The sequence below is a fragment of the Mytilus galloprovincialis genome, chromosome 1 (assembly GCF_965363235.1).
Source record: "Mytilus galloprovincialis chromosome 1, xbMytGall1.hap1.1, whole genome shotgun sequence".
NCBI lineage: Eukaryota > Metazoa > Mollusca > Bivalvia > Mytilida > Mytilidae > Mytilus > Mytilus galloprovincialis.
Window position 1 is genome coordinate 82,287,195 of NC_134838.1, and position 15,370 is coordinate 82,302,564.

The window sequence follows — 15,370 nt, forward strand, 5'->3', positions numbered from 1 at the left end:
TTCGTCTTTTTTATTGCAGTGTTGTTGAAGTTCGTTTTGTTTTGATTTTTAGCTCACCTGGCCCGAGGGGTAAGTGAGCTTTTCTCATCACTTGGCATCTGTCGTCGTTAACTTTTACAAAAATCTTCTCTTCTGAAATTACTGGGCCAAATTAAACCAAACTTGGCCACCATCATCATTGGGGTATCAAGTTTAAAAAATGTGTCCGATGACCCAGCCAACCAACCAAAATGGCTGTCATGGCTAAAAATAGAAAGTCAGGGTAAAATGTAGATTTTGGCTTATATCTCTGAAACCAAAGCATTTAGAGAAAATCTGACAAGATAAAATTGTTCATTAGGTCAAGATCTATTTGCCCTGAAATTATCCTTTGTTGGGTTGCTGCCCCTGAATTGGTAATTTTAAGAAAATTTTACAGCTTTTGGTTATTATCTTGAATATTATTATAGACAGAGATAAACTGTTACCAACAATAATGTACAGCAAAGTAAAATCTACAAATAAGTCAATATGACGAAAATGGTCCGTTGACCCCTTAAGGAGTTATTGCCCTTTATAGTCAATTTTAACCATTTTTCGTAAATTTTTGTTATCTTTTACAAAATCTTCTCCTCTGAAACTACTTAGACAAATTTAACCAAACTTGTTCACAATCATCATAAGGGTATCTAGTTTAAAAATAGTGTCTGAATACCCCACTCGCGAACCAAAATGGCTGACATGACTAAAAATAGAACATAGGGTTAAATGCAGTTTTTGGCTCATATCTCTGAAATCAAAGCATTTAGAGCAAATCTGACTAGATGAAATTGTTCATGAGGTCAAGATCTATCGGCCCAGAAATTTTCAGACCATTTAGGCAACCCTTTGCTGGGTTGCTGCCCCTGAATTGGTAATTTTAAGAAAATATTGCAGCTTTTGGTTATTATCTTGAATATTATTATAGATAGAGATAAACTGTAACCAGCAATAATGTACAGCAAACTGAAGTAAGACCTAAAAATAGGTCAACATGACCAAAATTTTCAATTGACCCCTAAGGAGTTATTGCCCTTTATAGTCAATTTTGAACAATTTTCATAAAATTTGTAAATTTTTACAAACATTTTCCACTGTAACTACTGGGTCAAGTTCATTATAGATGAAGATAATTGTAAGCAGCAAGAATGTTCAGTAAAGTAAGATCTACAAACAAATCACCATCACCAAAACACAATTTTGTCATGAATCCATGTGTGTCCTTTGTTTAATATGCACATAGACCAAGGTGAGCAACACAGGCTCTTTAGAGCCTCTAGTTTATTGTTCCCCTTAGTATCTCCTCACCTTTTATGAGTTTCCCTGCTTTTCTGCTTTTAACATTGTTGCAAACTGTTTTTTTATCAAGTATTTTCCACACATTTACAGAAGAATAATTAAACCAATCCTTTTCTTCTTAAGAGCACTTTCTTAAGAAAAACATGAGATTAGATTTTCTAAATTTTCACTTTTAGGAATTTTGGTCCTTGATAAGTTGAAAAATACTGATTCATATCCTTTGTGTGCAAACATTTGAGAACAACTAAATGAGTGGGGTTTTTTTTGTTTTTTTTTTTTAATTTTAAATTTGTATATATTGTTTCTGCTGACAATATGGATTTTTGATAATTTTCACTGCTGGCACTGTAGTCCTAGGTTAGTTGAAAAATAGCCTGTTCTAGTCTTTTATTTGAAAAACTTAAGATAACAAAAATACCAAACTCCAAGGAAAATTTAAAATGGAAAACCCCATATCAAATTGTAAAATCAAAATTCAAAACAACTGTCATATTTCTGACTTGGTACAGGCATTTTCTTTATGTAGAAAATGGTTGATTAAACCTGGTTATATAGTAAGTTAAACCTCTCATTCTATGACAATCGAACAAAATTCCATTTAATTGTCAGCATTGTGTGAACAAAACAAACAGACATAATAGACATGATAGGTAAAAATATGAAAAATAGGGGTACAGCCAACAACATTGTGTTATGATCCTAATCATGATCCATCAAATTTCAATATACTGTTAATTCAGAAACTTAACAGTGGCACTTTTACTGCATTTATCAAAGTAGATACATCATTGATTTGTTTTGCACAAACTAAGTTCTGCAAGAACATTTGAATCTAAAGGCATTGAAAGCCCAGGATGCATATAACAAGACAGGCATGATGAACTATTGTAAAACAAAAAAATCAGTATTTGGCAACTAATGTAAAGTAGGAATTGAAAGGAAACAGTAGTTTATCAATGTTCAAATCTTTATAATTCATTTATATATATATATATATATATATATATATATATATATATATATATATATATATATATATATATATATATATATACAAATCAAGTTAAAAAAAAATAATCAGATGCAAGTACTAGTAACAATTTTCTGTTGTGCATGTGAGAATAGACTCAATTATAATGTCACAGGGAATAAATGACAAATGTATTTTTGTTACTTATTTATGTTTCATATCGTACCAGATTGTATAATTTAGCCCTGAATTTAATTATATCCAACCTTAATCAGAACGAATTATGTGTCATTAGTCAAGGCCAAGGCCACACCATTGCATAATAACATTTGAAAGTACAATTGAGCGAAATATTTATTGTATTTGGTATATTATAAGATCATGTGATATGTAAACTCAATTTGCTATAACTTCCAATTTTAAAAATATAAAGAGAATAACAGTTTATAAATTTAATGCTTCTAAAATTACTTATTAGTATCTAGATTTACCTTAACCCGGAACCCCTAAAACAAAACATTTGAAAGTCAAGGTACTTGTGAAGAAACTAGTATACTAGTATGACAAATTAAAAATGGGCCTAACTTTAAAATATCTTTTAAAAAATATTTAATGGATTCAGGAAATTTATATTATGAATTATAGAAATAGGGAAGCCAGGACTACTGGGGTAATGAAACCAACGAGATCAACAGGCAACCAGCAAGGTCATCAACACAGTGCTGGTCAATAATTTACACTTTATTAATCTGTTGCATCTGAATCAATTTTAAGGATTGTCTTTCTTCTGGAAAGGGCAAATCAAAACAATTGTTAAGCAGGGATGATAAAATATTAATGTACTATATAACTAAAAAGAATAGCAAAAACAGTCTAAGGGCAATTTTTCCTGAGGAAAATGTAATCTTAGTTTCATGGCTTGACTATATGCTGTTATTAGGGCCCCGCCGACTAAGGCGGGTCGCCCTATAGTGATCAGTCTGTCCGTCCGTCCGTCTGTCCGTCCGTCCGTCCGTCCGTCCGTCCGTAACACTTTAACTTTGTGTCCGCTCTATATCTTAAAAACCGTTATGATTTCAAAGTTTATACTTGACATCCATTTTAACCAACACCAGAGGGTGTGTCATGATGTATGTAAAACTTCCTAGGTCAAAGGTCAAGGTCAAAAACTTTGGTTTCAGTTGACAACCCTGTGTCCTGTGGTGAAGATCGTGTCCGCTCTATATCTTGAGAACCGTTATGATTTCAAAGTTTAAACTTGACATCCATTTTAACCAACACCAGAGGGTGTGTCATGATGTATGTAAAACTTCCTAGGTCAAAGGTCAAGGTCAAAAACTTTAATTTCAGTTGACAACCCTGTGTCCTGTGGTGAAGATCGTGTCCGCTCTATATCTTGAGAACCGTTATGATTTCAAAGTTTAAACTTGATATCCATTTTAACCAACACCAGAGGGTGTGTCATGATGTATGTAAAACTTCCTAGGTCAAAGGTCAAGGTCAAAAACTTTAATTTCAGTTGACAACCCTGTGTCCTGTGGTGAAGATCGTGTCCGCTCTATATCTTGAGAACCGTTATGATTTCAAAGTTTATACTTGACATGTATATGAACCAACACCAGAGGGTGTGTCATAATTTATGAACGATTGCCTAGGGCAAAGTTCAAGGTCAAAAACTTTGGTTTCAGTTGACAACCCCATGTCCTATGGTAAAGATCGTGTCCGCTCTATATCTTGAGAACCGTTATCATTTCAAAGTTAATACTTGACATGTATATGAACCAACACCAGAGGGTGTGTCATAATTTATTTACAACTTCCTAGGTCAAAGGTCAAGGTCAAAAACTTTGATTTCAGTTGACAAACCCATGTCTTATGGTAAAGATACAATTTTTTAATGCACATTATTCACAGCGGGGCCCACAGAGATGGCTCCCATCTCAATGATATCTAGTTGCCTTTGACAAGATCTGGAATGGTTTTTATACAACCGCAAAAAAATGTTTGCCGTCGTATATATATATTGGTATCACGTCGTCGTCGTCAGCATCGTCTGAAGACAGATGGTTTCCGGATGATAATAGCTTTAGTATAAGTAAATAGAAGTCAATAAAATTTTAACACAATGTTTATCACCACAAAAGGAAGGCTGGGATTGATTTGGGGGGTTTTGGTCCAATAGGTTTAGGAATTAGGGGACCAAAGTGCCCCAAAACATTCATTTATCTAGTTTCAGGACAATAAGTTGTGTATAAGCACTTCAATTACTCTGAAATTATACCACAATGTTCATACCATTAAGTAGAAGGTTGAGATTTATTTTAAGGGTTATGGGGCAAACAGTCTAGGAATTAAGGGCCAAAAACAAGCATTTTTGTTTCATAACAATAACTTATGTTTAACTGTATGGATCTCTCTGACATGGTACCACAAGGTTCCATATAATAAAGGGAATGCTTGGTGTCAGTTTGGGGTTTATATCCCTGAACATTTAGGAATAAGGGGCCAAAAAGAAGCATTTTTCTAGTTTACAGACAATAACTTGTGTTTAAAAGTGTATGGATCTCTCTGAAATTATACTACAAGGTTTCTTACTACAAAGGAAAAGCTGGAATGGAGTTTTGTGGTTCTTGCTCCAAGGGGGGTTTCAATAAATGAGGGGCCAAAAAAGGGGCCCAAATAAGCATTTGTTTAGATATCAGTTTAAGTATATACATCTCTCTGAAATTATATCACAAGTTTCCATAATACAAAGGGATGGTTAAGGGGTAATGGATCAAATCATTAAGCAATTGGGGGCAAAAAGGGGGATCAAGGGTTTTTCTTGTTAAAGGACAATTTAGACAATTTAAAAGCAGTGTAAGGGAGGTAATCCAATTAGAATTAAAATTTAAAAAATACTGTTATATATATGTTTGATTACTTGATTACCTACCTAACACTTCTTGAAAATTATATTAAGGAAGTGATAATTGTCTTGAGATGTGTAGCTGTAAATTTATTTTTAGAAGTTACTGTTAATTAATAATAATTTTAATTTTATGATGTATTTAAATGAGTAGTTATTGTTGTCAACTTAATTAGAAATTTAATTTGGGATTATTTTTGAAAAAGGGATTGGAGGAGGTAAAAAATAATGTTGAGAGGGGTGTTGGGTAAAATTTTTCTCATTTCATATTTCAGAAATTGAAAAGAATTTTTCTTCAAATATTTTTTTTTAGGTGCTTATATTCAACAGTAAAGTGTATTGCTGAAAAGCAAAAAAAAATAATTTTAAGTTCATTACACCACATTCATTCTGTGTCAGAAACCTTTGCTTTGTCAACTTTTTAATCACAATCCAAAGTCAGAGCTTTATCAAACTTGAATGTTGTGTCCATACTTGCCCCAGCTGTTCAGCGATCGACCTTTGCGGTCGTATAAAGCTGGCTCTGCGAAGCATCTGGTTATAAGTATATATTATTTTGTCCTCGAATGTCTCTTAAGGTTTACCACTTAATTTTTGTTCAATATAGCGGGTTTATAAACAACTGTTTTATGTGAAGAAGGTATCGCTAGGTAACAAAAACATGTTAAACATAGTATTTTCTTCAGAAAATGCATGCCTGTACCAAGTGACTTAGTCCGGTATATGGCAGTTGTTTTTCACTTGTTCTGTTGGTTTGTAGGCTACTAGGCCCGGTATATGGCAGTTGTTTTTCACTTGTTCTGACGGTTTGTAGCCTACTAGGCCCGGTATATGGCAGTTGTTTTTCACTTGTTCTGTTGGTTTGTAGCCTACTAGGCCCGGTATATGGCAGTTGTTTTTCACTTGTTCTGTTGGTTTGTAGCCTACTAGGCCCGGTATATGGCAGTTGTTTTTCACTTGTTCTGTTGGTTTGTAGGCTACTAGGCCCGGTATATGGCAGTTGTTTTTCACTTGTTCTGATGGTTTGTAGCCTACTAGGCCCGGTATATGGCAGTTGTTTTTCACTTGTTCTTTTGGTTTGTAGCCTACTAGGCCCGGTATATGGCAGTTGTTTTTCGTTTGTTCTATTGGTTTGTAGCCTACTAGGCCCGGTATATGGCACTTGTTTTTCGCTTGTTCTGTTGGTTTGTAGCCTACTAGGCCCGGTATATGGCAGTTGTTTTTCACTTGTTCTGTTGGTTTGTAGCCTACTAGGCCCGGTATATGGCAGTTGTTTTTCACTTGTTCTGTTGGTTTGTAGCCTACTAGGCCCGGTATACGGCAGTTGTTTTTCACTTGTTCAGTTGGTTTGTAGCCTACTAGGCCCGGTATACGGCAGTTGTTTTTCACTTGTTCTGTTGGTTTGTAGCCTACTAGGCCCGGTATACGGCAGTTGTTTTTCACTTGTTCTGTTGGTTTGTAGCCTACTAGGCCCGGTATACGGCAGTTGTTTTTCACTTGTTCTGTTGGTTTGTAGCCTACTAGGCCCGGTATACGGCAGTTGTTTTTCACTTGTTCTGTTGGTTTGTAGCCTACTAGGCCCGGTATACGGCAGTTGTTTTTCACTTGTTCTGTTGGTTTGTAGCCTACTAGGCCCGGTATACGGCAGTTATTTTTCACTTGTTCTGTTGGTTTGTAGCCTACTAGGCCCGGTATACGGCAGTTGTTTTTCACTTGTTCTGTTGGTTTGTAGGCTACTAGGCCTGGTATATAGCAGTTGTTTTTCACTTGTTCTGTTGGTTTGTAGGCTAGTGTTTTATTTTGTCAGTTTTTATGGACTTCCCCCATTTTGAATATAACCTAGGGTTCAGTGTTTGTCTTCTGATTATTTTAATTTTTTTTTATCAGCAGTGTTTACTATGTCACAACTTTTCATAATTTCTGTTACTAATAATTTGGCTTTGCAACTGTGCCTGGCGTAAAAATTTGTATCCTGGTATATCAGTATGAATATAGACTTTATTTTAGGTTTTCTCACCGAGCGTTTCACCAGCCCAGTAGTTGGCACTTCTGTGTTAACATTAATTATTATTTTTCAAAGTCTAAGGATTTTCTACCACAGATATAGATTCCTTCGGTTTTGTTTGACAATACCTTTCGGAATTATGTGTCCTCAATGATCTTCAACCTCGTACTTTATGTTAACATTTTTTATCCGAACGCCTCTGAAGAGTCTTCTGAAGACGAAAACGGCATCCGGTGTACAAAATTGTAATCCCAGGAGAGTATATGATTAGTTTACTTGTCAACTGAGTCAAATCTATCTTCGTTTCAATTCTTACACAACACCAATTAGTGCTTTCGTTTACATCAACTGAAACGGGTTGTTAAGTGTGTCTTACTAATCAGTTCACATACACGATATTTCATATACTTAGTATACTAGTATACAACGATCATAAGCGATCATATTTCTAGTTGCCAAATTCCCATTTCTCAACGGTAACATGCATACTCCTCTGTCCACTCGCATGCATGTTTACACTGTATGGACTTCATCAACAAAGGTGTGTCCCTTATACAACTATGAGGAATAGCTAGGATGAATAACGACTCGCATCGATACTACATAAATTCCCCATCACCAATTGGTTAATCTGGTGTGTCTGTCTTAACTCAAGTTTTCCCTGTATTAGAACTAAATAATAATACCAGATATGTGTCTCATCTGTAAAAGGGTTGTGGACTTAGTGTGGACTCGCATGGCGTATAATACATGCACAGCAGAGACTCTTATCCTGCTGATGCACCGGTCTTGTTGTATGTAGGGTTCATGCGATCACTCATTTTTAGATCAAGTTAAATTGATAGATAAAAGTTCAAGTTAAATTCAAAATGTGGAAGTCCATAAAAATTGACAAAATCAAACGGCATCAAACAACGGAACGAGTGAAAAACAACTGTCATACTCCTGACTTAGTGCAGACATTTCCCGATGATAAAAAATTAAGAAAATGAATTTATAACGTAACTTTACGATATGTGTCAGTGTCTTAACTAACTAATGACATGTTTGCCATTTCTTAGATTGCGGTTTTACATCTATGTCGTATGTCTGCTAAGCAACGAATGAGACCTATTCGCAAATATAACTTGTATACCGAGTGTGAATTTGCATTGCTATACGACGTGTTTCGGTACTTTGTACATCCAACATTCGTGTATTTATTTTTGATGTTTCTTTTATGGTTTAGGTTAGAGTCTTATGGTTTGTTGTCCAAATAATAATACCATTGCCTTTATGAACAATACCTTCATTATTATGAAAGTTGCTTTGACTGGTTTTGTGAAAATAATTGTATAAAGTTCGAGATTACATGTTCGTTTCGTTAGTATGTGTGTCACTGTTTGTGGTGTCTGTCGTTGGTGGAAGATGTTTGTTGTTGTTCTGTGGTTTCCATGTTGTGTCGACTATTATATTATTTGTTCGTGCGTTTCTCTGTGATGAGTGTTCGTGTGTGTTTTTGTGCTGTATTTGTGTAACGTAGTCATTTAAAGCGGGAGGTCTGGCTAGCCATAAAACCAGGTTCAATCCACTTTTTTTTCTTAAAATGTCAGGAATATGACAGTTTTTATCAAATAGTTCGATCGCGTTTCTATGTATGTTGGTGTTTGTTTCAGTTGAACTTCCGTTGTCCTTTTGTTCCTTTATTTTCCTCTTGTAGTTGAAGTGTTTCCCTCGTTTTAACAACGGTATATACTACTGTTGCCTTAAGTACCTTTTGAAGATTCGTATCAAATTATCGTAAGATCTAGGTCAAACGAGTCATCATTTTCCCAGCTGACATTTTTTTTTATTCAATTGAGATCAATTGATTCAATTCAAGTCAATTATTTCATGTCCAAAACCTATCCTGATTATTTTTCAAAATTGACTCAAATGATCCGTATAATGCAATTTATACTATTGAATCACCTGAACTCGACCCAGTTATGAGGTCACACTAGTCAAGTCTTCTCGTTTATATTTCACATGTTCAATTGAATTGGTACACCTGATACAATTAAATTAATTCAACTTTGGATTTCAATTGAATCAATCGCTTCAATTTGAATTTCAAGTATCAATTAATTAGAATGAATTGAATGTATCAACTGAAGTCATCTAATGGCTTTAGTAGTTTGTCAAACGAGTTGTTTTTTTTTTTTTTTGTTCTGTTTCATATTTTCGATATTTACCAAGCTTCTTACAATTATTTTTTGAATCCTAACAGGACAATAAAATGAATCAATCGAACTCTAGATCTTAAATCAGTGCAATCAATGACAATGTGGTGAATTGCCGGTTAAATTGACTGAATTGTATCTATTAAAATCCTGTACAGATTTTGCTTGCTTGACTTAATTACTTGACATCAAGGTTGTTTCAATGAACTGAATAAAATGTTTTAATTGAACGCCAATGATCAACTGTTTTTTTAAATGATATCGATTGAAGTTTCGTATTGGTTTACGGACTTGTGTGACTAGATTTGCCTCTTGACAAGGGCTATGTTGCCACTAAGGAATTTGGTATGTTACCGATGAGAAATGGGAAGTTGACAATTAGAAAGTTTGGGTTTTCAATAAGATAGTGGAAACTTTGTAACTTCCAAGCACTGTTATGTAAATTTACAAATAGGATCGAAATATGTATGCCAACCATAGTCATGAAGCTCAAATGGTCCAAAACAGATAACAATTCAGTGTTCTTGGAACCTTTTTCCACCAACGATAAAAAACTATGATAATTGAGAATTAACTATATTTATCAAACAAAAAAAAAGTTGAATATGTCAAAAGGTGTTTCGTTGTGTTCCCTGGTGCCAGAATCTTTAAAAAACGTAACTTATGATATTATTCCGACTAAGAACTTTGAGTTCTTTCGTTTCGAAAGTTTATTCGTTGGAGGTGTCTTAAAAATAATTCATAAAACCCTTAGCTGGCCGATTCACGGTGACTGGTATTATTATCAATTTGAATGCATCGTGTCAGTGGCGATTCCCGAAATTTTTAAAAAGAGGGGTCTATTGACTGCCTTAGAGGGGGACCACTGCAGTCGTGCTTTATGGATTCTTTGAATGATCAACCATTTTTTTCTAACAAAAGGGGGCCGGGCCTTTGCCTTAATCCGCTTCGGCGCCGTGTGTCTATAGTTTATGTCACCAAGAACATCGTTATGACGTTGCTGTTGGTTCTTTATTTAGTTAAATTCTTTATGTTTGCGGGATAGGGAGCTCAACACACAAGTTTTGGCTCACGTTCGGTATATCCGTGCAGTTGGAGTTTGTACCCTCAACTTGTCTCAATAAGATAAGATGTAGCAGGTAATTACAGATGTTAAAAGACATTTTATCAGAATATTGAAATGTATAACATATTAACATATATATGATATACTACCCATGGATATACTTATTCTTCCGTGAAATTGACAAATTATACATGCAAAATATTTTCTAAACTCTGTCAGATACATTGCAACACAAACATGTGTGGTTATGAAAGATTTAAGAAGATATTAAGTTATGTAAGATATTTTTCAAAATATGTTAGAAAAAGATTAATTATGAAAAATGGTTTTCTCTTTCTTTTTATGTTAATCTTGAAAATTTTGCAGGAAAAATTACATGTCCCTGTTATACTTTCATATATACAAAATTATCCTTTCTGTACGACAGAAAAGAATCCCCCTTTTTTTACATTTGACCTGCGCTTGAATCCTTATATTAACTTGAATCATCTCAGTGCACGAAGTGGACCTCTTTTTTTTTTTTTATAATTTTTGTCTTTTAATTTATATAACGTGGATAATAAGAATATAGAGGCATCATAAATATCTAAACTATTGTAGTTGTAATATTATATTCTGAGTAAGAGCAATTAAATAGTTATCAAAGGTACCAGGATTAGTAATTTTAAGGCAGTGGCTATTTTGCCGGATTGCCGGCTCCGGCAAAATAACCATCTAAGAGTTTGAATATCTTTCGCCCCTCGTTTATACACTGTAAATCTAAGTGTTCATAAATAGAACACTGCTTGAACGCTTTTTTTGTAACACTTTTTGAACGTGTAATGGTGTTCCAAATGTTTACACTAGTGTTCATCAAATGAATATGTGGTGTTCAGTTTTTAATGCCTTTGTGTTTAATTTTTGAACAGTTGATGTTAGAGACCTTAACACTAGTGTTCAACGATTTAACGTGTCCGAATGTTCAAAATCTTAATACGTCGACGCGTTCAACAGCCATGTAACACTTTTTGAACACACAGAACATGTTTAAAAACCAAAATGTTAAGATTCAGAACACCAGACGTTTACATTCAGAACAGTTGACATAGGTGTTCAAATTCATGGTGTTCAAATGTGGAACATGTTCTATTGTTAAGCGTACATAGTTTTCCATAAGAACTAAACTTAATTAAACCGTTATAAAAACTATACTCAATCAGGCAAAATACAACAATAAAACATATTTTAACAAGTAATTCTTTATATAATCAAATGAGCATATATGTAAGAAAAGTACACAAGAATACCTTATGATATCACAAGTAACAGTCAGTGAAATCACATACATAATGTTTTTAGGTTGACTTAAATATATCACAAATAATGATTTTCCCCTACATGTACATGACAAGATAGTTGCTACATCATGTGTATCCTAACCAAAAAAGCAATGTAATAAGAAGACAGTTTATGATATAGATATTTGTCACAATGAAAGTTTAAAAGTTTGCAAATTCCAACAGTTCTTGTACGATCACATACAATGTACGCTCCACTTTTCAGTGCGTCTTCACTTAAAGCTATCAACTGGGTGGCATTTTATTTGTTGTTATTAACTTCCAATGTCAAAATCCTCCACAACAAGTAATGTCTATGAGCCTATATATCCTGCAAAATAAAATTTAAAATTAATAGAAGAGAGTTTAAATTTCACAAAGCATCAAATTATGCAATGGTTGTTATGCATGCTTTAATTTTGATGTATACTAGAGTACAAATTGATATTCTATGGCAGTGAAATGCAAGTGTTGACATTATAAATTACAAAAGTCGATTTCTTGACCTAAGGTATACAGATATAGAAATGATACACTTATATAAGCTAATATATATATATATATATATTGTTATACCTTTTTGACATCTTTCTTTTTTTCCAACATTTTATAGCATGCAGAAATGACCTTTGTGGGATTATTGGCTACCGGTTCCTAATTCAAACATTTCAATCTAACGATTCCTGCAAAAAAAAAAAAACGAATGCATTTTCTAAGTCAAAAAATGTGTTCCAAATGTTCACACTAGTGTTCATTATTTGAATGTGTGGTGTTCAGTTTTTAATGCCTTTGTGTTTCACGTTTGAACACTTGATGTTAGAGTTCTTAACACTAATTGAATGTGTGGTGTTCAGTTTTTAATGCCTTTGTGTTTCATTTTTGAACACTTGATGTTAGAGTTCTTAAGTTAACACTTAGTGTTCAGCTAATATACGTGGATGTAAAAAATCATCATTTATTCCGTATAACAGACAGACGATCACAGACTGGTTTTTCATCAGTTTAGGAAATCATCAGAACAAAGCTGACAGTTATTTACGTTTAATCTAAATCCTGTTCTTTAATTCGTCTTATGTTGAATATTGAAAATTTGGATATAACAGTTATGAATATTTGACAAATATATATCTGACATGAGAAAATAACAAGGAAGCCATAGAACTACCTATAGAGATTATCCTAACTTGTTACTCACTTCTTTCCTGTTCATGTGGGATAGAAGTCACTTCTCCAGTTCTCTTCCTTATGTGTATCCATTCTGTGTTTAACCGCCTAAAACACCAGCTGATATCTGTTTCCGGTGTTTGGTACCCTGGTATATTTTTTTTTAACGCAAGGTGTTCAAAATTTCCAACGATTTGAACATTTAATGTTAATAAACTGAACGGATCATGAAATAAGATAAACATCGACATATTTTTATTACGATATCTTCATAACAGGCCTCATTGATATGCATATAATTATGTCACTTACAAGTAAAACTAGTAATAATAATCAAAAAGGTTCATAAACTATACATATATGCCAGCTTGGAAGTTTAATATTTCACAAGTACTAAATTATTAGTAAAAAAATCACAAAATCATCATCCTGCGTAAACATTCATATTTTTTAATGAATTTCTTTGTAAATTTGCCAATTAGAAGGATAGAAAATCGGACAAGCAACTATCTTTTTTTTAAATCAGAATTTGAACACCGGTGTTCACTGTGTCTGAACACACATGTTAATATTGTTAACACAAACGTTAAAACTTTGAACACGTCTCTAAGCATGAACATATGATGTTAAAATATTGAACATTCAGTGCACAAATTTTGAACGCGTCCGGACGCGTCAGGCGTCAGGTATATTTACAGTGTATGCTCCGGCAAAACAGCGATTTATACACAGTTTTGCAATTTTGCCGGTCTAATTTCAGATTTTTAATCAAGATTACTAGTATATGAAATATATATGTTTAAGGTAACTATTTATGCACAAGTGAGTGCAGTTTGAGGTTGTTGGGCGTTTCAAAACTAATAGGATATTTTTTTATTAAGTTTTAATCAGAATGTCGATTTTTAACATTGGTTCGTATGCTTTCACGCTTATGCCGTATATTTTATATTTTTATAAAGAAATATTTTTAGTTAAAAAGTTTTAGTATCATTTTTGTCGAGCCTTCGACTTTAGTCGAAAAAGCGAGACTAAGCGAGACTACATTCCATCGTCGTCGGCGTCGTCCACAAACATTCACTCTGGTTAAAGTTTTTTTAAATTTTAATAACTTTCTTAAACTATTTTTAATTTTTACTATAAACTTGGACAGAAGCTTATTTATGATCAAAAGCTAGTATCTTGAAGGAAATCAGTTTGTTAATATTTCAAGTCTCACCTGTGTATCTAAATTTTATTTATAAATGGACTTAGTTTTTCTTCCAGTTAACATTACATACAGTCTGCAGTTACAGTTTTTAAAACATTTAATAGGTTCATAAACTATTCTGGATCTTTACCAGACTTGAACAGAGGCTTCTTACAATCAAAAGATAGTATCAAGAGGAATATTTTTATTGTTTTTTTTCTCATTTTTGTCAAGTGCCTGTCAAGCCTGTGATTTATAGCAAAAGTAGGCGAGACACTGGGTTCCGCGGAACCCTTACAAAATTTTTTTAAATATTTTTAAAAGACAAGTTTTTATAGAGACTGTAAAGAATATCCATTTTAATATGGCTTTTGCACGTTTTCTATAAATGTTTAAAGAAGACATAGACCTAGTTGTATAGAGATTTCTTATTGAAGTGCAAAAGCCTGCAAAATAGCATCTTCACTAGCCAAGGGTTACGATCCACTCCCGTTCTCTTCACGGTCGGTTTTTTCGACTTATAAAAACTCAATGGTCCTCTTCTTCTCATTTCACACACACCCTTAGAACTGAAGAAAAAGAATCATCAACTCCAAATGAGATAAATAATGTCTCAAAGAACACTTTGAAAAATTAGCTAAGACCAATTCAAATCCTGCTTTCAACACTGATCATGATAATCTTGTCAAGTTAGACGTGGAAACCATTGTTAACATCTGTGAAAACCAAGAAATAACAATTCAACTTGTTACTTCAACAGAAATCACAAAGCGCATATCTATATTAAAAAGAAAAAAGGCTGGTGATGTAGAAGGCTTAACTGCAGAACACCTTTTTATGGTGGCACAGAATTGACTGAATTTCTGGTTACCTTAATTAACAAAATCTTTTATACAAAGCATGTACCTGAAATCATCAGAGCTATGTATTAGAGCTAGAATCGAGGGTACACTAAATAAACAACAAAACAAACTTCAGAAAGGTTTCACTAAAGGTGCATCCTCGATTAATATTGCTCTTCTCATCTCTGAAGCAATCAACGAAGCCAAAGATAAAAACGAGTGTCTCATTCTAATAACTCTGGATGCAGAAAAAGCATCTGGCGTGGTTGACCATATACATCTATTTTGGAAATTATATCACCAAGGAATTAATGGAGGATCATGGTTACTAATTAAGGAACTATATAACAAAACAACTACTCAAGTTAAATCTCAATGATACATCTCAGAAACAT

The 15,370-nt window shown here is 33.6% G+C and overlaps 1 long non-coding RNA gene across 1 annotated transcript; it reads right to left on the minus strand.

Moving 5' to 3' along the window:
• Nucleotides 1-11,689: 11,689 nt before the first annotated feature.
• On the minus strand, nt 11,690-12,460 carry LOC143047424 (uncharacterized). Its single transcript, XR_012969551.1, has 2 exons — nt 12,360-12,460; nt 11,690-12,114 (listed from the first exon to the last, which is right to left on the minus strand). It is a non-coding gene; the product is annotated as an uncharacterized LOC143047424 (long non-coding RNA).
• Between the last annotated feature and the right edge of the window lie 2,910 nt (nt 12,461-15,370).